General features: G+C 43.3%; 1 protein-coding gene across 3 annotated transcripts in view; it reads right to left on the minus strand.

Moving 5' to 3' along the window:
* The window catches only part of MCTP2 (multiple C2 and transmembrane domain containing 2), an 895,323-nt gene that overhangs the window by 775,304 nt on the left and 97,588 nt on the right, over window positions 1-22,431 (minus strand). Inside the window, exon 2 of one of the 3 annotated variants that reach the window (XM_078683147.1) lies at window positions 9,853-9,897. The exons of the other annotated variants lie outside the window; for them this stretch is intronic. The gene's annotated coding sequence lies outside the window, so the exon portion shown is untranslated. The remainder of the gene's footprint in view (window positions 1-9,852; window positions 9,898-22,431) is intronic. 3 annotated transcript variants of the gene reach the window in all.

Genomic DNA, 22,431 nt, shown 5'->3' on the forward strand with positions numbered 1-22,431 from the left:
ATTGTTAGTTGTTTATAGAATTGTGTTGCGCGCAGACAGGTGGGTAGTTTAAAATCTGTCCTCTTACCCTCACCGTAAAGTGTGCCCCCCACCGCCGCTTGGCGGGCTTGGTTCCTGGGGTGGGCGCCATACTCGTTAGGGGCAGAGCAGCTTCCTTTGACAGCGCGTGACTGCGCATGTGTGTGTGAGGGGATGCCTACTAAAGGCGAGTCCCTGGGGTTTCCCTGCTGACAAGGTAGCGAGCGCTGTGCTGCTGAAGCGCGCTGCGTGTTTTACCGCGTTTTAAAAATTGTTAGTTGTTTATAGAATTGTGTTGCGCGCAGACAGGTGGGTAGTTTAAAATCTGTCCTCTTACCCTCACCGTAAAGTGTGCCCCCCACCGCCGCTTGGCGGGCTTGGTTCCTGGGGTGGGCGCCATACTCGTTAGGGGCAGAGCAGCTTCCTTTGACAGCGCGTGACTGCGCATGTGTGTGTGAGGGGACGCCTACTAAATGCTCCTCCCTTTCGGAGCGGGATCGCGGAGCGGGCGCGTCCTCGCGTGGCCGGAGTCGTGCCAGAGTCCTGCCCGTCTGCGCCCGTCCGCGATAGGATGCGCTAGACGTGGCTGGGCTCTGACCCCCTTCCTGGCCGTACTATTTTACATCATGCGGTGCTATACCAGAGACAGTCTGGTTGCCATTAATAGTTCCTGGCAGACCTGTACTACACCTCGGGTGGATCCCTTATGCGGCCCGTTTTCGTGTGGTTGCGGATGTTTCACCTTGTCCGCCCCCATACGCGGGAGCTGCCGGGATGCCCCTCGTGCGCCCACTAGCCCACTGCCTAGTATTTGTGTATGGAATCTTAATGCCAGGTCGCTTGTTAAGCACCATCTTGACATTTTCGATCTGCTAGATGGGGAGTTGCCTGATCTATTCTGTGTGACAGAGACCTGGTTGCAGGATGTTGACACGGCCATTGTCAATCTGGCCTTCCCGCCGGAATACTCGGTATTCACCTTGAACCGTACGTCAAGAGGCGGGGGAATAGCTCTCGCGGTCAAATCCTGCTATTCCTGCACGTGGCATGGGCAAAAAATCCCGGGCTGCGAAAGCGCTTTGTTTAAAGTTGCCATTACATCTAACTTCACCCTGTCGGGACTTCTGATATATCGGCCCCCGGGGAGTGAAGTGGCCTTTAGAGCAGCGCTACCGGACGCCATTAGTGAATTGGCTACGGGGTGCTCCAATTTCTCCATCATTGGAGACTTAAATTTGCATTTTGACAAATCCATCAGTCCCTCAGTATCCAGTTTTTTGGCAGACCTTGAGGCGCTCCAGCTGCATCAGCTGGTGACACAGCCCACCCATTCAGGGGGTCATACCCTTGATCCGTTTTTCACTAATCTTACGGAAGCCTGCGTCACCAGCTACACACCTCTGGCTTGGACTGATCATTATTTGATACAGATCCACTGCCCTATTGTGGCTATTCAATCTAAGCCAGTGGTGTGCTCGGTTCCAAGACGACGCTGGAACAAACTTAAGCTGGATGAGTTTTTCCACCTCCTATCGGCTGACCCGTTTGACATCTTGGGATCGCCTGATCAGGTCTACGATAGGTTTTGCAACTGGGTCTCCAGGGCCTTGGACACCCTTGTCCCTTTGGTAACCTGTAAAACTGGAGCTGGTAAAGCCAGCCCCTGGTACGACGACTCACTGCGGGCTCTGAAGGTCTCTTGTAGGCGCGCAGAGCGGGCGTGGCGTAAAGCCTATAACAGCACGAAGAAAGTTCTATATCTGTCGACCGTGAAGGTGTACCATCGGGCGGTATGTAGAACTCGTGCCGCATTTTATGCTGCACAATTTAGGAATAGCTCGAACCCGTCTAAAGCTATTTTCAAGGTATTGAAAGACCTTACTGCCAAAAAAGTCACTACGTAACACCAGAGCTCCGTTGAGCACTGTGAAAAATTGGCAGAGTTTTTCCTGGAAAAGGTGAATGCCATCTACCGGGCCTTTCCTTTAGTCACTCCCTCGGCTAATCCATCTTCTAAGCCGTTACCATCTGAGGGATTACATGCTTTACCTATGTTAACATCTGATAGCCTAGACACATTGGCTCGCAGAGTGAAGTCTGGGTCCCCAGAGGATCCACTCTGCCCTGAGGTGTTCAAGGACCTAGCGGCACATGATATCTCACCGCTATGTTCCCTGATCAATTTGTCGCTTACATCTGGCAAAGTCCCACAGAAGTGGAAGCGAGCCATGGTTCGGCCTATTCTTAAGAAACCTAGCCTGGACGGGAGCAAGCCGGAGAGCTATCGGCCGATTTCACTCCTGCCGTGGCCGGCTAAGGTCATGGAGGCGCACGTAAATGCTGTCCTCTCGGAACATCTCTGCCGCGCAGATATCCTCGACGCTACGCAGAATGGGTTTAGGGCTGGTCACAGCACGGAGACGGCTCTGCTTTATATGGTGGAGCATCTTCGCTCCGTGCTTGACGCGGGACAAACGGCAGCGCTTGTGTTATTAGATCTAAGCGCTGCCTTTGACACCGTCTCGCATCCCATCCTTCTGCTGCGCCTAGAGGAGGCTGGTGTCACCGGCATCGCTCTCGAGTGGTTCCGGTCGTTTTTAACCAACCGGGCCTTTAGCGTGACCGTCCCACCTTATCAGTCCAAATTCCATCCGTTAAACCTGGGGGTCCCCCAAGGCTCCTCGCTGAGCCCTACGTTGTTTAATCTGTACGTAAGGCCGCTAGCTGAGGTTGTCAAACAACAGGGTATGACCATGGTGTCATATGCCGATGACACCCAGCTAGCGGTCACGATCAGCGGGGATGCCGAAGTTGATGCCCCCAGGTTTCAACAAGGACTGCGGGCGGTCGCCAGCTGGATGACGTCCAACTGTCTCCAGCTGAACGCTAGTAAGACCGAGGTCATGGTGTTTGGCAGACAGCCGGAACTGTGGGGAGAGAGATGGTGGCCGGGGGATTTGGGACCTGCTCCCATCCCAGTCGCCGAGCTTAAGAACCTCGGGGTCTGGCTGGACCCCTCCCTCTCGTTTGTGTGTCACACCAAACGCACGGCCGCATGTTGCTTTGGCATCCTGCGCGGGCTCCGTCCTGTGCTTAAGTTCTTCGACGCTCCTACCAGGCAACTCATGATCCAAGCCACTGTCATCTCTAGGCTGGATTATGCGAGTTCCTTGTTGGCCGGGTTGAATCAGGCTGAGATCAGGCGCTTACAGAGGATTCAGAACGCCGCAGCTAGAGCGGTGGTAGGCCTCCCAAGATTTTGTCCTACGTCCAGTACCCTGCGGTCACTGCATTGGCTCCCGGTGGCCCAGCGGATCCAGTTTAAGGTCCTCTGCGTCGCCTATAAGATTCTGAAGGGGTCCCCAGCAACGATCCTCTTGGTCCTTATGGCCAACTACATTCCAGCGCGACCCTTAAGATCTGCTGACCTTGAACTGGCCGTGGTGCCGCGCTTCAAGCGGAGTAGGGCTGGTGGACGCTCGTTCCGAGTGCGCGCAGCTGTCCTCTGGAACTCTTTGCCCCCAGCGATTCGCGCTATGAGCGATTTGCTTTCCTTTCGTCGTGCGGTGAAAACCTTTTTATTTCCTTAGTGTGTATACATATGTCTGTTCTTTTGTTTAGTTGTGTTGTGCAGCTGCCTTGTCGGGCGCCAGGACGCTCCTTAGCTGGAGCATCTGTGCGCCAAATAAAAACGCATAACATAACATAACATAACATAACATAACATAACATATAGCTTAATAACTTAAAAGATACTTCAGAGGATGGATCAAGGCTGTAGTACCTCTCTGGAAAAGAAAATCCCTCCTCAACAATCAAATTGTTTCTAAAAAACAACAGCATTCATTTATAGAGAGCAGCTTATATTTATAGAGGTGTCCTGGCCCGATAATCAAATACAATGCTCGCCCCAGGGAGTTAGAGGGTGTAGAACTAGGCTTGTAATGCCGCCCTGAATGCGGCAGCTCAGTTGTAGCTAATCCAGGGACATGCAGCTTGGACAGACAGTGCTCTTCCTCCTGCTCGTTCCAGTCTAAACTGCAAAATTCCAGTCTGAAGCAAATTATCAAATTTACTTCAGCAGAACATTGAGGGCATCTGGGTCAATATCATTCAACCGAGTGATTTAAACATAACCCTCTCACACAGAGGTAGTCACTGTAGGGAATTAAATGCATCAAATGTAGACGAATAGTGAAGCATTAACAATGCTAATCTGGAAGCTGCACTGTGGAACAAATAGAGTTGCTTCGGGATGTAATCTGGTAAATCCAAGAATAAGGAGTTTCAAAAATCAAGCCTCCTTAGAATAGGGTGTATACTATACTGTATACTGTACTGTATACAGTATACAGTACAGTATACTGTACTACAGTACAGTAGTCGGATGTACTGTACTATCCGAGGATCTGTGTGAGCAGGGAGGAGAGGAAGGATTTTGCGGAGAAAACACATCAATGAGAAGTATGAAGATTTGATTTTATAAATGAAATCTTAGGTTACAGACAAGGCAGAAGGCATAAATTCAACTTTCATCAACCACAAATCGTCCAGACGTGTTTGTGAAGGCCTGTTAAAGGAATAGCACAGGATCTTTCCCTTTCCCCATTAATTTTTCGGGAGTTCCAAGCTAACTAAGAGGTGATATACTCCATACAATTGATCGCCTTTTATGACCGGCGTTGTATCATCAGCATAGAAGATAGAATTTACTTCATGTGCCCTAGTCAACAGTTTCAGACATATGTTAAAAAAAAGTCAGGCTGAAAGTAGACCCTCGAGGGACACCTAGCTTGGATTGAAAAGATTGAAGAAGGACCAAGTTGGATCCGTTTGCCAAATATGATATTGTGAGATACTGTATTGAATGCAGCACACAAATCGAGCAGCACGAGGGCCACAAAGTGGCCTTGTCTGCTGATAATTTGAGGTCATCCATAAAGGAGCTAAGAGCAGATTCGGTGCCATGTGCAGGATGGAAATCAAATAGAGCAACATCCAACATTTTATCATGTTTCAAAAAATCTGAAATCTCCCTTTTGACTATTTCTCCATGATCTTTACTGGAAATGGCGAAAGAGATAAAGGGCAAAAATTGCTCAGATTTGCTGGATCTGTTTTTTTTTTTTTTTAACAGTGAAATCACAATGCCCATTTTTCACTACAAAGAAAAAGAGCCTTCAGAGGAGTAGTCAAAGCGGGCATTTCCCTCTAGATCCTGGCTGGTATAGGATCTAGAGGTGAGTCTGAGGAACTAAAAAAAATAAGACATTTTTCTGACTTTTTCACCATTTCCATTACAATTGCCATAGTTATATTAAATAACATTATCAAGGATTACCATTTTGTGACTTTCCCTCAAATGATAAAGACATTATTTCCCAGTCTGTCTAAATTAATTTTCTCCAAATAAATCTTTGTTATTTACAAATCAACAGTCTTGAATTCAGTCCACTCTAAATAAAGGGAGAAGCAGGTACACTTTATGAATGGTTTGTTTCGCTTATGAGAAGCCTTTATTAAAAAGTGCATTAATTATACAACCTAATTAAGCGTACACAGATCAAGTTAGACTGCTCCGAATATATTTTATCAGCTACTGCAGTTCCTATCAAAATAGATGGTGTCATAATTTCATTATAAATTGTATCTGCCATGTGCTGTTTGCACACATTGAGATGCCTGTGTAATCTTGCAAGACCACCTTGCGCCTCAAGTACTCAAAGTGGCTGTAGACATTATTATGTATACACATATTGAACCTATTCTATAGCGTGATCTGCATCTTGCACCCTGTTACATAGCATTACTTTTTGCCAAAACAAGCCTCACTCTGCATTTTGCTTTGACACATATATACACTGGTACGGAGATGAATATTTAGTTTAAGAATGTATATATTGACAAACTTACACAACATGGAGCAGAACTTAATAGTTTCCGTCCCATGTGCAATACAAAAAAAGATTGCATTAGCCTAGCTCAGCTGCATTGTGAAACGTCCGGCTGAGTGATGTGAAAAGCACACCGCAAGTGTCACAAACATTAACAAAAATGGGTGAAACACTAAACTCTCACTGTGCTTAGTGTTTAACTAGAACTGGAAAAAAATGATTACAAGTACGCAAAGATGCATCATAAACATACAAACATTTCTCAGTCTTTCCTCCCTAAAACTCGATTGTATTCTTTAAAGCCATGCAAACGTGTCTGGTACGTTTTTCCATACCTTATTTATGACGTTGTTCTCATCTACAAAGTTCAAATAAAAAATCTTGTAAAATCTCTAACTGTAACCTGTGCGCACCACAGAATATCTAATCACGGGTTCCCCCCTCAGTTGTACCCATTCATTCAATGAGGCCATTTAACCACTTCTCCCACCACCACAAGCGTGGATGCAGTCAAACACTGCCCCAAACATAGAGGTGGACACCACGGTCCCTTGAATGGTTGAGGGAGCACAGGGCCTTCCGAGAGACATTGACAGGACAGCTACTGACTGCTCTAGTCACTGCCAGTGCTGGTAAAATCCCCATTTTAGGTTTTGCCTGCACAGTGCAGTGCTTGTGCTTGCAAAATCTCTTGCAATGAAAAAAAAAGTATTAAAATGAGCTTCGAGCCCACCCATTACTTGCCTTTGCTTACCATTGTCTGGCTCCCATGTCACTCTAATTTCCTTGCTTCCTATTGGTCAGTGCCTCGGTCTTCCTTCCGGGCTTCAATACTTCATCGCGCTGTGGAGCCTGAACCAAGTACTGCTTCTGATGGCCAATGTACTTCAACTGTAGGCTCCTGTCGGTATCTTTTTGCTCTATTCACACCATAACCAGTGGAAACGTCCTACACTCTTTGCTGTGGTTTCTACTTGTTTAATAAAGCTTACTGGAATAAGCGCTACAGACCATTGATAATCCCATATCACCTTTAATTGAACCGCCTGTTTACCATCAAAACAATCTCTTGAAGAAAAGCGATGAACGTTCACTCTGATAATCACCCAACACAGAAGCCTAATGTCACAGAACACTTTAAAAAGACAAGCATTGGCAAAGCCAATAGGTTTCACCTTTGCAAAATCTATCGGATTTGTCTATGTTTTTCTTCATGTTGCACAGCAGTTGAGCTGCTGTACAACGTGGCTTTAAGTAAAAAAGAAAATGCTATGTCAGTGTCAATGCTGGCTGTCAAGGCACTTTCCTTTTATTTACTTTTTAACTTTAAGCCATATTGCACAGCTGCTCAACTGCTGTGCATCATGTGAAAAATCATTGACATTGCCATTGATTTTGCATAGGCAAAAGCTATTGGATTTGCCAATGCTTGTTTCTGCCAGATGCAGAGGTTCTGTCTCTCTTCATCTCTCTCTTGGATACATCCATAACCCCGCCTAAAGCATGGCACTGGAAGACAGAGGCATACTAATAGTGCCACACTTCCTGGTTGGGCAGAGGTGGTATGTTACTGGGGGACTTCTAGCTCTGTGATACAGTGCTGCAACATAGCCACGTATTTTTTGCACATGCAAATGAAGGAATGTGTGGGCACTAATACTGCACCTTCACAATGCAAGGGATACTTGTTTTAATAATTGTTAATAAAAGCTTAGGTGGGGGGGTGTAGCATATAAGCAACATATTCAAGGGTGGCCTACCTGCTCTATTTGCAGCATACAGCCAGGGATACACTTTAAATAATGTTTGGGGATGTCCCGCATCTTACTGTCTATTCATTTCCCAATATCTATTTCCAAAGGCGAGCACGATGGTCTAAAGCCTCTTCCTTAGCCCTCCAGAGACAGTAGCTGGAATCTAAATATGTAAATTTGGTGCCAGTCTACCTTACCTGTAGAAAGAAACTCAGACCCCAATTCAGAATAAAACTTGCTCAAGGTTAGGATCCACTAAATACAACAAGAAAGTTCAAAACAGCCATCTCTCACTTCAAAAAATGTCTTCAAATGAATCACGAATTTGTGCAAGATAAACGTTTTTGCCTCAAACTTGCATGCTTCCTATTAGGATAACTCAATTACGCCAAGTAGTAAGCATGAGTAGTAATATGTAGCAGTTATTTGTCATACACATAATTAAAATAGTCTTTTAACAGCAGTTGTTTGATATTCATCGCTTTGAGGATAATGGATCTATCAGTAAATCAAGAGGAGTGGGAAAACACAGCATCAAATCATGGGATCTCTAACGAAAAGTGCTGTGGGACCCTCAACAGTTAGGTTTTGTCAGTGGTTTTTTTCCCTGCTTACATAAGGATGATTGATGGTACCATCATTGGGTCTGTCGTCAAACAGAAGGAAACGTCTCTCACACCAAAGACAGTTTGGGATCCATGATATAGAAATAGTTTTTTTACAATTACCTCTTACCTCCAAAAACGTTTGGCTTTATTAAAAAACGGGGGTAGTGGCAAGGTTAAAAAGAGAAAGGATGTGTGTAGAGAGAGGTTAGGTGTCACACACATTTAAGCAAAACATCTAGTCAACATGTTTCAGCCTACTTGCATCCTATAGGGTTGGTGGCTTTCGTCAGGACCATGAGTCTAAATAAGACAAAATAAAGCTGTGAGGATTAAACTTTTGCTTGCAGGTTACATTCAGGTTTCTACAATAATCCCATGACGTCATCACACACATTTCATGCACAGTTCATTTATACTTTGCATACCACAGTCTCCACATATTTGCCAAGACTGTGGCCAAAATAGGTAGGATTTTCATGTTTCAAAATTACTAGTTAGCGTCATCACAATTCACATAAATGACACCATATGGTCTTTGTCTTGTCACCATCAACACTACAAAACCGAGATCACTTTCCCCCTGTTCCTCGTAGAAATTCTTCTTCTTCTGTGCCTACCCTACAACCTACTCTTACCATCTTCCTTTATCTAATGATTCTCTTCATCCTCCCACATCTTACTCCTTCCTACTTCATTATGACATTTTGAATCTCGTCTGCCTTCTCTCTCACTTGCTCTCAACATCTCCCCGTCCTCATAGTTACTCATCCTACCCTCCTCTTACACAATCATCCCGTCCTCTCACTCCATTAAGACCTTCCTCTCGCCCCCATTCTGCGCCTCTTGTTCATCGTAGTCTTTTCTCCCATCCCCTCTTATCTGCCTCCATTTTGACTTACTGCTTTACTACAACTCCTCTTACACAATCACTAAGTTTCTATCCATTCGTTAGCCTCCTTTTCCAACGAACAGTTGGAAACTATTCATCTTGGTTACATCCAAATGCAATATTCATAAACTGAAGATAAAACTTGCGGGTTTGAGGTTTGCATGGTGTGTAAACAGAGTATATCTAAATCAACAAGAGAGGAAAGGGTCAGGTAGTCACTCTTACACCCCTTTGGTCAGATACATCAAACAACTAAAGAGTAACCATACAAGTTAAAACATTTATAGAAAGATAGAAAAAATAGGTGCAGTCAACAGAACTGTAATAAGGAAACCTCAGGCACCAACGAAGTTAGTGACCAGTATCATCATTGGTTTCCTTGTAAAGCCAAGTGAAGTAGTGCCATTATGTGAAAAAAGTGCAAGGTTAAAAGAAAATGTAACTGCTCCCTAAAATTTCTTTAATAGAGGGACCATTCATCTTCACTAAAAACGGTGTGTTAAACGGACAGAAAATGGTTAAGGTAATTTGAACCAAAGATGTCCTATCTAAATAAAAAATAAGGTTGACATGTTTCTGCTTTCACGAGTAACCTCAACTCAGCATTCATCAGGACCATACAAACCCCAAACTCCCTAAAGCGCGAGCTAGAGAAAGGGCACAAAGGTGTGCGTTCAAAACAGACTCACGGAATTCCCGTGCAGAAGCCCTCTTCAAAGTCAGGGGTCTCCAATCTGAAAAATACAAAACATTCTAATAATAAACCATAAACACAGTCCATTGGTTAGGAAAAAAGACCAAATGGTACAATATAACCCAATGCAGTGCTCCATAAAAACAATCATTTACCATGTTACGAATAAAAAACTCCAATCGAGACAGTCATACCCCAAACATACAAACTTGATGTCTGGGACGGCCACATATAACTCGACATGTTGGTCCGCCTAATTTCCACTTAACTCGCCTTTTTATTCAAGTCGGGACATTTGTGGCATTAATACCCTTCTGTGGGATCACCATCACCCTTAATGGTATGTGATTTGACCATAATTGATTCACTTAAGTGCCCGTTATAAATAAATAAAATAAAATACACCATAACAATGGAAGATCCGATTTCAAATGAAGGTAAAGTTAAGAACTCACTAGTTAAATATGTTGCGATCTCAACATAGGCTCGTGGCAGGGGAAACCTTCACGCACGGGATCGCTGTAACAAGTAATTTAAATGGATTACCATTATCACCTGGATAGAAAACTCCCCAGGGAAGAAAATATCCGCTTAGTATACATGCTACATTACGTTAGAAACTCAAGCGTTTCAGATATATTACAGCGCGAGGAACCACTTACTTGTGTCCCGGCGACAGCCCGCTGAAGCACCTAATGCAATCACATCCACGGCCCGAACACAATGGAGGCTTGAACCGGGCGCGTTACAAAAAGGGGCGTCAGCAGCGTCAACGTAAACCACGTGACCATGTTTGTACTTCAATTCTTAAAGCTGTACCAAACCTTTACAGTGCTGATGTTGTTCAGTGTAAAGAATCTTTATTTACAAAAGGGATTTCCGTGTATATAAAGAAACAACAGTCCTCAATTGTCAATTGATGTCAATGATACTGATCGGTAATATTACTCGGTATCAGGACATGGGGAGAAAAAAGGGAAGACACAGTAAATATACTCTGTTTACCATTCGTGTCACAACTTTATTAGTAACTTGCTTAACACACTTCATCCAGTCTCATAGAACAGATGTTCATGGAAAAAGACCTAAAGACCAAAAAACATGTAGGCAAACCAGAGTAGAGTGTCTATAAGATCAGTAATCACTGGTCTGCAGCAGTTATGGCCATATCCCATATAAATATAAGCTGGTTTGTAACACAGGTCTGAGGATTGTATGAGAAGGCAGCAGTGGCTGTAACTGTTCCATAGTCTACATGGAGCAGATGGTACAGCTATCAACGTGGATTAAAAAAAAAACATTTAAAATAGGGTCCAAGGGATATATATTTTAAATACCCACACCTGATTTTATCCCCAGCACCAACTGAATTTATAACACACGAAACACAGGGGGTCTAACAGCCAAATTGAGAGGCTACACTGTCGATACGGAGTCAACAAGATCTCAAAATATCTTTATCGCACACACATAACGTATTAATAAGGATAAAGAAGGAAAAAGGCTAACACTACATGCATAGAGGAGACCGGTACATCATCGATTATTCGTAAAATGGCTGATTAATCCACAACAGATTGTAAAGGGTTTCCATCAAATTAGACTCAATGATCAGTCCTATCATTTGGCCAAACCCATGTGCAAATGAGGCTGGTCCCCTGATCAGTGGGACACTCGGCTCCGCACCTTATTGTTGTATCAGGATTTGGTCCACCAAATACACAAACCGTCCATGATGACTGATCTTTTGATGGTAAAGTAAGAAGAAATAGTGCAACGAACAAGAAAGTGATTTAAAATAGGATGGAATGTCCTCCTTCTAAATACTTTATTCTGCGGACTGGACACGGCTCCTAATTAAAAAATAGAACAATGCAAGAGAAGACAGTGACAATTATCTGTCTACATAAGGGCCAACATGTTTCTGCCTAACGGGTATTTAATCCCTTGGTATTCGTCAGGGCCTCTGCTCGTATAATAGTTGCACTCCTAATAGTGAAATATAGAATTCACCACCATCACCAAAACAAATTGTAGTAAAACTGGTTAGAAACGGTACAACCTGTAACAACCATGGACATTAACCCTCCGATTCACAATGGTTACTGTGAATTCCTTTGTGGTAGGGCAATAGACCTCACCTCACCTGGACACTGTTCAGGTACTAAGAGGCCCCGCACTTTCCGTCGGTACCTCAAGCTCCCATCTGAGACTTGGGGGAGGCGAAATGATAGGACTGATCATTGAGTCTAATTTGATGGAAACCCTTTACAGCTATCAACGTCTCATCACTGAGCCCCAAGGGACAGCATCATTGAGGCCCAACTCATGCGTGGAAAGGCGATAAATCCACCGCTGTTCTTTCTCAAGGATACTGCCCTCAGTACTTAGTTTGTGCTGCTCAATGATGGTCCATTTGATATCATTGGGGTAATGATTTGCTTGTAGAAAATGAGCAGTTAGTTTAGTTGTACTCTTGCGACACCTGATGTTGCTGCGTTGTTCGCAAATACGTTGCTTAATTTTTCTAATAGTCATGCCTACATATTTCAAATCGCAGGGACATGTGATTAAATAAATAACATTACTAGAATTACAATTTGTGTGGCTCTTTTGATGCCAAATTTTGCCTTCTTCGAGATCCAATGTCTTAGAGATTGTGGTTAAATGACAGACACTGCATCCCTCACAGGGGAAATTGCCAGTTACTGGTGGAAGACCCCAAGCTGTCAACACATCCTGTTCCCTTCTAACATCAGTTGTTCTGGGTCGGGTATGTACTAGGGAGTCTTGTAGACTCCTTTCTCGCTTATATGAGAAAAGAGGTTTCTGCCAATCATGTTTGTTACTTGTAAGAATTTTCCAATGCTTACCAATGCAGGGACTCACAGCATTGGAAATATTGCTGTAGGTCGTTACACACGTAAGGGGCACGTTGGTTTCGGTCTCCTTACTGTAATCTTCCAAAAGGGCTTCTTTGTGTTGGTTTTTTGCCCTCTTACAGCTCTTATTTAGAATGTTATTTGGATAGCCTCTCTTCTGCAATTTGATTGTCAATTCTTTAGATTGTGTTTTAAAATCAGACAATTCACTGCAGTTTCTGCGAATACGCAGATACTGACCAAAGGGGAGGTTCTCCCTAAGAGCACGGGGGTGGAAGCTCGAAAAGTGAAGAAGATTATTCTTACTAGTAGGTTTGTAATAGGTTTTAGTAGTTAAGTGGTCCGCATGCCTGGTGATGGTGACATCCAGAAAAACAATAGAGTCTGCATTATATTGATGGGTAAATTTAAGGTGTGGATCACAAGTGTTCACCCAATCAAAAAATGCAAGGGTCTCTTCAGAACCCTTCCAAATTAGCAGCACATCATCAATGTACCTTTGCCAAAGGATAACATTGGATGTGTAAGGGTTGGTGGTGGAAAGAATGTGTGTACATTCAAAATTATAAACGTACAAACCCGCTATACTTGGGGCAAATGTACTGCCCATAGAGGTCCCCGTCTTTTGCAGATAGATTTTGTCCTTGTACTCAAAAAAATTCTGTTTCAGTGCCAAAGTGGCACATTCAATTACAAAAGTACGAGAAGTGATGTAATCCCATGATGTTCGATCCAGGACATCAGCTAGAACTTTTATGGTCGCATCCTGCGGGATGCAAGTATATAAGCTCTCTATGTCCAAAGAGACAAGGAAGCATGGTTCCTCTGGCATCTTGACTGTTAGAAGCATAGCTAAAAGGCTCTTGGTGTCTTTGATATATGTGCTTGTTGTTTGTATCAAAGGTTTCTAAAAGAAATCACAGTACTTAGACAGAGGTTCCAGCAAAGAACCAATGCCCGACACTATTGGTCGTCCGGGTGGTGGAAGGCGATTCTTATGGGTTTTTGGTAAAGTATACAAATATGGAATCTTGCCTTCTGAGGTGGTCAAGAAATCTGCTTCATGTTTACTTAGAAGACCATCTCGTTCTGCTGTCATTACCAAATCTGTGATTTCATCTTTAAGAAAAGGGGAGGGATCTTCGTTGAGAACCACATAATTAGTGGTGTTATCCAAAAGTCGCCTGCATTCTTGATCATAGGCTGCAGCATCCTGAATAACGATGCCACCCCCCTTATCTGCGCTTTTGATTACTATATCAGAATTCCTCTGGAGGGATTGGATAGCTTTAAACTCATCCACCTTAAGATTTTTGAAGGGGGTCGGTTCCTCCACAGCCTCCACCTCATTGAATACTGCTTGTTCAAAAGCTAAAATTTCAACAGGTACCAAGTGCGAAGGGGGTGTAAAAGTTGACTTCAGCCTGAAATTTGTGTCACTATTGGGACTCTGTTGGATCTCAGCAGACTGTTGTTCAAAGAAGTGTTTTAATCTGATTTTACGAAAAAAATCACTCAGCTCACAGTGTAACTTGAAACGGTCAAGTCGGGGTGTAGGGATAAACCCAAGCCCCTTTTCCAAGACTGTCATTTCAGCTTGGCTCAAGTGTGTGGAGGATAAGTTGGTAACTAAACTCTCACATTGCTGGGGCCTGCCATCTGTTCCTGGGTCTTGCTCCTCGTGTTGTCTCCCACATTCTCTGTTGGGTCCCAATGTGCCTGGTTGGCACCTCTCTTCCTGCCCCTACCCCTCCGGCCTATCCCTAAATAAGGCTGAGGATACATGTTAGGTGGAAACTGCGGGGGTGGTAAAAAATGTGGGTTCCAACCCATTGTGGGTGGGAAAGGGGGCTGTTGGTAAGCATTGGGGTGAAAACCTCCACCCCTCTGTTGTTGGTAGGGATACCGCTGTTGGACATTATGGTATCTTCTACCCCTTCCTCTTCCTCGTTGTCTATTACCCATACTGCCAGAACTCGATCCACTAGAATTAGTCTCATCTGACGCATCAGAGTTGTAATTTGTACGATCTGGGGCAGTATACTCTGTAATGGCATAAGGGTAAACCTTTTCGAAAGACCATTTTTAAAAATCTTTTTGGAACTTTTGAACTTTAGATTGAGCTAAGTTATCTTTGTAATCATTGAGCTCTCTATTGAACTCATCAAGTTTTTCCTTATAACCAGTTATGGTTGTTTTAATGTGGTTCTCTGTGGCCTGAATTTCTATTTGTAAAGCTTCTGACAAGCGATGTGCTGTTTTTATAATCAAGATTGCCCAGTCACGCGTGCAGTGCCAGGAAATCTGTGCCCATTCTTTCCTAAACACGCTGTCTTCTAAGAAGATCCGTGCGGCATTCGTCACCAAGAGACTTTTAGGAGCAGTATTATTGGATAAATATTCTTTAAGCATGGTGCCATGTAGAATGGCTCGAATCCTACTCCTTTCCTGTTCGCCCAATTTGTCCCACTCTGTAGTCTGAGAAATTGCTTGGGACACGAGTGGGTCAGCAAATAGGTTTGGATCATTTAAAATAGCATTGGCCTCCTCTTTAGAGTAGGAGAGGCCTTGATCTTCCATGGTATAGGTGTAAACGGTGCACTTAATTATTAAAAGAACTCTCGCAGCAGAAACATGTTGACCTTATTTTTTATTTAGATAAGACATCTTTGGTTCAAATTAACTTAACCATTTTCTGTCCGTTAAACACACCGTTTTTAATGAAGGTGAACTGTCCCTTTATTAAAGAAATTTTAGGGAGCAGTTACATTTTCTTTTAACCTTGCACTTTTTTCACATAATGGCACTACTTCACTTGCCTGTACAAGGAAACCAATGATGATACTGGTCACTAACTTCGTTGGTGCCTGAGGTTTCCTTATTCCAGTTCTGTTGACTGCACCTATTTTTCTATCGGGGTATGGTAATTACAATACCTTCTTTCTATAAATATTTTAACTTGTATGGTTACTCTTTTGTTGTTTGGTGTAAACTGAGTAGGCGCAAGCTGTACACTAATCAAGCCTATTGAATTTGGCAATGAGTGTTTGCCTGGCAATATCGGGAGCAAAAGCAGGCAAAAGCATCTTTAAAAAATGGATGGCACAGGATTAGACTATAAAATGTGGAGCTCTTGGCTTTTCCAATGATGTTTCACTAGCCACATGCACGCACAATTTTGAAATGAGTGTTCAGTAAAAAAAAAAAAAAAAACATTCCAAGATGGCCACTGATTCATGCATGTGTGGTGACACATGGACCATTCGGACTCCTGATACATGCAAAAGCTTGCTTTGTGATACATTTTTAATTTACCAAGAACAGTGAACTCATTTTAATTAAAGGTTAGAAAGTAAAACAAAGTGTCTGTGATCATCAAAACAGGAAGTGAGTGGCCAAGCAGAATCCTGAAGATGCCTGGGCCTTCTAAAATAAAAATATAGGGGCCGATTAGGATGGAGGATTTTCTGCCTCCTCCGGGCCGGCGGAAGCCACCTCCGGCCCGGAGGAGGCGGAAAATCCTCTGCGGAGTCACCAAAGACCCACCGCCGCATTACGATGGCTGGTGGGTCTTGGTTTCTGTCCGCTGCTTTTCCGCCGCGGTCGGATTACAACCGCGGCGGAAAAGCTCTCATTTGGCTGGCAGTGTCTATCAGACACCGCCAGCCAAATTAGGAAACATTTGTAAACATGCTTTTCCGCGGCGGTTTTTCCGCCGTGGAAAAGCAGGTGTACTTTTGATTTTGGGGGCCCGTTGCGGGCCCCCAGGGTGAGGACGGGTGGGGGGTGCACATGGGGGGTACCTATGGTACCCCCCAGCATTTACATGCACAAAGCGGCAGGCACCGCGCGGTGCCTGCCGCTTTGTGCATGTAAATGTAAAACATGCACTTTTAACATTGCGGCGGGTGCTGCTTGAAGCAGCACCCGCCGCAATGTTAAATATCCAGGATGTGACCGCCAGGGTGGCGGTCACATCCTAATTTGCACAGAGGGACCGCTGCAGCCCATGCGGACGGTCCCTCCACCTCTGGGATGGCGGACGGACGCAAGTCCGTCCGCCATCCTAATCGGCTCCATAATGCGGTTCAGGAAGGTGGAATAGTAGTGGCGTGGGGAGCATTTTGGGACAGAAGAGAGGAGTGAAAATAGAGTTCGTCGGAGTGGAGGCACAAAATAAAAGTAAAGGAAAGTATGCATGGCTGCAAAAAAAAAGTGAGTGGCTTGGAAGCACTCTGCAGTTGCCAGGCACCTCTTAAAAAAATCTGATACATTTCTAAAAATGTAAAGCCAGGTGAGAGGCATTGGGAGCGGATTAAAACCCGCATGGAAGCACACTACATGGTTGAGAGTTAGAAAGCACATGCACTTGCATGGAGTGCAAAATTTAAAAAGTTAACAGTGGAAGAATACAAGGCATCAATGAAAACACGGAGACCAAAATACTCATACATGGGATAAATGCAAGAATAGGAAGGAAAGCCACTAAAGAGCAAACGCCTGCAAGACATTAAAGCCATCCAATTGTAAGATAGTGGCTGGTACACTATGGTCCGGATTTAGATTTCGGCAGATGGGTTATTCCATCACAGCGGTGAGGGATATTCTGTCCACCAAATTATGAATCCCAAAGGGTATTGTGAGACTTCTACTTTGGCGGATGAGATATCCGCCACCGCTGTGATGGAGTAACCTGCCTGCCGAAATCTAAAGGGGCAGCTGTCCTCTCAATAGCACACATTTTCAGATGCTTTCGTCAGTGCTCGACACCCAGTGCTGCTGGCCGTTCAACAGTCATTATAAATGTGGCTGCTGTGTTGAAAAAGTAAAACAATTATAGGGTATGTAGAATACTCTCGTGATTCGGTGAAAATTTGAATTGTAGATTGCCATTGAATGCATCGGCTGTATTACATTCCTTGAAAAAGCTCCAAAAAGAGTGAAAAGCTGATCAGGAATGTATTACACTCCGACTCTTTTTCTGTACTACAATGACCATAATTCACAGGCATGGTTTACGGATCCAAAACATCGGGTATAATGAAACTGGAAAAAGTAACCGGTAATACACAATTACGTGGTCCTCATGCAAAAACAAACACTGGAAACAAAGAAAGGGCTATTGAGCTAAGGACTGCATCTGTAAGTGGTTTAGTAGTTTGGTATTTTAATGATCCAGGAATGTTTCAGAAACGCTTGTAGATGTGTGCTTGAAAGAGCTCTGCCTATATAACTCTTTAAAGTAAACCGAAGCACTTTCCTTATTCAGCAACCTGCTCACAGTAAACTGTAAATACGAACTTTAAAAAACCCTGTCTGGGGTTTTGCATTACAAGCCTCTGTTTCTCAACAATAATATAAACAATCGGATGTTTTCACCCAGACTACTGGACCCTTTGTTTGTTTTTTTAAGAATTTAGGGAAAAACTGCACAATAAGTAACACTGCAGACGTGTGTGTGTGTGTGGCAAGGCAATGCATTGAGAAAGCTGCTTCTGAGAGGATTGGTTTTACTATACCAAGACAAGAGGCATCCGGAGTGCTACCCAGGCAGAGATGCATTACTGCAGCCTAATAATAGCTGTTAAACAGACATGACCTCAAGGATAAGCTAGTCATAAGAAGTCAGGCAGCATAAGATGCAGCATTTCGTACTTGAATAGCACGGCTGAAGGACACTCTATTGGCAATGTATGCTTATGTGCAGGCAGCATTGTCTCTCAAAAAGACCACCACCACTCAGCAACATTTCTTACGGAATTACCAGCTAAAAACAGTTTGACCTCATTAACGTAATACAATTAATAAAATTAAGGCTACCCGTTTTATGGTGTTTTTTTTAACATGTTCGTCTGTATGTATCCAGTTTTATATTGCCAGTATTTTAGCCATATTGACTTTTACGTTATGAAAAATTTTAAACTCCAACTGGTTCATTTATTTTACAAATAAATGTGCACTCAACTTAGTCTACCTGTAGGAATTATGCAATATGCATCGAAATATACTGCCACAATAATAATCTGGAAACATCTGCATTGTAGTATAAATACATGGGTACATCTTGAGATATTATCATAAAAATGTAAACACGGTCTCTTTCTGAAACTTCCTAAATCTAAAGCTATTTGGCTGGGCAGTCATGTTTAATAACATTGAAAGTCGCTAAAGGACACCTACTTTCGGCTTTTCTCCGAAGTAGGGCTAAGTAGCCCGGAATAGGGCAAAAAAAAAACACAAAATTCGGAAGCCTTTAAAATAGTGGACCTTTTTGCCCAAGGGAACATCAGCAATATTAGAACTCCTTAGCACAATAAGCTATGCATGTAATTCTACGTCATGTTATTGACAGTTGTATTGTTTACGTTCTGCCGCTTGAATGCTCTTGTAATACTTTCAGCAGTCCAGAGACTTTGCAGATGGTTCCTTGGTGCCAACACAGACTGGTCTCTGATTAGGCCTGTGAACAGGGGCGGCCTTAGGCATGTGCAAGCTGTGCACCCGCACAGGGCCGCCAAACCCCAGGGGCCGCCACGCCAATATATATCCTTAATATAATAATCCTCTGAGGATGGATACATATTTGGGTGGCGGCCCCTGGCAGGGATCGGGCGGCCTCCGGCTCTGTTCCACTTCCAAACACCCTGACCTCCCCCCTCTTCACTGGCCTCCGCACCTGCGTTCCTCCGGGTGCCCCCTACCTACGCTCCCTGCCCAGAGCCGCAATGAGCCTAGAGCCTCCCCTGCTGTGAAGAAGAGGTGTGTCCACTGTGTTCTGATCACGGTCGCGGCTAGCTACAGCGGCGCAATGCAGGCCCCCGCGGCCGAACCCCCACCCCTCGAGGGGCCCCCCAAAACTTCAGGGACCCCTTTAAGCTCAAGTCTATTGAATATCTGTTAAACATGAAAGTCTCATTTTTCGTTAAGCCACTGGTTAGATAGTTGCAGTCAAGAAGCCGTGAGTGTAAGATTTTGGTGTTTAAGTTTTCATAAAATGAGAACGCTCTAGAGGTTTTTTTTTTTTTTAGATAAGCACAATAGGAACTAGTGACCATATCACAGTTTTGCATTAGTGCAAAACCAAAAAAGGCAAATCCTTTTACTGAAATTGTAAATGAATAATTATTTAGATTTGTTGAGTACAAACTTAGCACAAGCTGACCCCATTGTTTTTCCCAATGTATATAGTCAATGGTGAAACATAGGGCTATATTTGAGGCCCAAACCGGTCCCTTTTTTTTAATGAAAACAAAAAAAAGGATGAAGTCGCTTTGGTCTGTTTTATTAAAAGATTATCTATGAAATGACATTCGTTGCTGAAATCTTTATTAGTGATTTAAAATAACGTATAGCTAATACATGTATTATAATCTATTCATTATATTTGCCCTAATGCACACGTATTTTTGTAATGCGGAATAGAGAAAGACTGCCCCATTGTATACTCTAGAAGCAGCAAAATGGTTCAAATTAATTTACTCAATTTCTTTATATAGCAGAGAAAGGTTTTTGCAACAAGGTTGTAGGAGTCACATTTGTAGCTTTTGGTGCAGATGTAATTAGAAGAACACAGATACTGTTTCTCCTTAACAGGGATAGCTAAAGTCTGAAACTTTGTTAAGGATCAAATGGGATTCATTTAAACTAGCTTTCCCTTTATCTCTGAAAGAAGTATTGGCAAGGCCCTACAAGTATAGAAAGATGTCACAATGCGCAAATTGCCCTTAACATCTGATAATATGCTGCCAAGAATAGCACGTACTTTTTCTTTTTAATCTTATGGTTAATCACCAGCCCAACCGGATTTATTCAAGGAAAAAGGTCACATGCTACAATTTCGAAAAGGCTTGTGTCCTACAATGGGACATAAAATAAAAGTTGGAAATACAGCATAAATCAAGAAGGTGCAAGCCCCGCAGTACATGCTATTACACATGGATGCTAATAACGTTTCACTTTCCTACGTATCAGTCCTTAGACCAAAATATCAGGTGCCACGGCTACACTTTAGGCATGGTATTCTCTACCAATAACTTGTGTGCACATCCTAAGCCAGCACTTAAAGGCCAAAGAACAGGTGAAGCTTTTTAGTGCCGTATTAGCAATGCTTCATTATAGGCTCATAGACACCATGCAGGCAGCAGCAGTAGCACTGTGTGCATCCAGTGTAATCTTAAGAATTTCATGGGACCATGCAAGAAATATTTTGGTTTCCCCATTTGGAACAACTTTGAATTTTATTACCCATTTTGTGCTAAATACAAGCTCTATGTTGTCCAGGAGTATTGAATTATAGGATAATGTTTAAGACAGACACATACACAGAAGTGAGCTAGAGTGAAAGTTTTATTTCCAAGGGAGCTTCTTGAAAGGTGGAGGTCGTGGGCAATTGCCTACTCTGCTACCCATGCTTTAAAACGTCTCTGCATGCATCACCTTTCAACCAACCTTTCAGTCCACTGAGACTTCCCTGATAATTCCATTCAGGTTGAACTGGAACCTTCCAGTAAACTACAATGTCATGACTGTGTGTTCTTAATTTAAGGCAGAAAAGTGAGCAGATACAGTTTGGGCCCTGAATGAGCCTCACTTCAGAGCTATACATGTCTGTACTGTCAGCTCCTCATCCAACAACCTCTCCTTCCTGGTACACTGTAGAGTCGGAGACTGTATGTTGATCGGCTCTAGAGCACCGCTGCACCAATGGATTGAAGCACATTTTTTTACCTGTATTTGCTCACATCTAGGGTAAACCCATGGTGTGAAAAGGATGAAGAGGCAGGTGTTATTAATAAATCAGGTGAAGGCACAAGGCCTAGGAAACGTTCAGGAAATTTAACAGAACTCTAGTCATCGCAAGGATCTCAAACTAGCTTTGTTGGACATTGAATATTCCCATGATCTACACAGTGACTCATTTGTAAAAATAGAATTGCCGGGGCCTAAGCCAGATAATGGTGCTCACATAACTTCCTGCACTGTAAGTTAAAGAGCGCCTCGCCTTATATATTTTACTCACGGGTAAAAAGAGACTGCCTCTTTAGCACTATATTGTGAAATTCAACTCTTTCATATTATCTGGTAAAAAGAGAATGCCTCCTTGGCACTATTGTGAAATGTACCTCTTTCATATTATCTGGTAGAAAGGGAATGCCTCCTTGGCACTATTGTGAAATGTACCTCTTTCATATTATCTGGTAGAAAGGGAATGCCTCCTTAGCACTATTGTGAAATGTACATCTTTCATATTATCTGGTAGAAAGAGAATGCCTCCTTAGCACTATTGTGAAATGTACCTCTTTCAAATTATCTGGTAGAAAGAGAATGCCTCCTTAGCACTATTGTGAAATGTACCTCTTTCATATTATCTGGTAGAAAGAGAATGCCTCCTTAGCACTATTGTGAAATGTACCTCTTTCATATTATCTGGTAGAAAGAGAATGCCTCCTTAGCACTATTGTAAAATGTACCTCTTTCAAATTATCTGGTAGAAAGAGAATGCCTCCTTAGCACTATTGTGAAATGTACCTCTTTCATATTATCTGGTAGAAAGAGAATGCCTCCTTAGCACTATTGTGAAATGTACCTCTTTCATATTATCTAGTAGAAAGAGAATGAACAGCGCCACCCGCTCCTAGGGGCGTGGCGCTCTTAGTGGGACCCGGGGGCGGGAGCCAGCGGAGATGGCCTCG

This window comes from Lissotriton helveticus, chromosome 3_1 (assembly GCF_964261635.1).
Source record: "Lissotriton helveticus chromosome 3_1, aLisHel1.1, whole genome shotgun sequence".
In the NCBI taxonomy this organism is placed as follows: domain Eukaryota; kingdom Metazoa; phylum Chordata; class Amphibia; order Caudata; family Salamandridae; genus Lissotriton; species Lissotriton helveticus.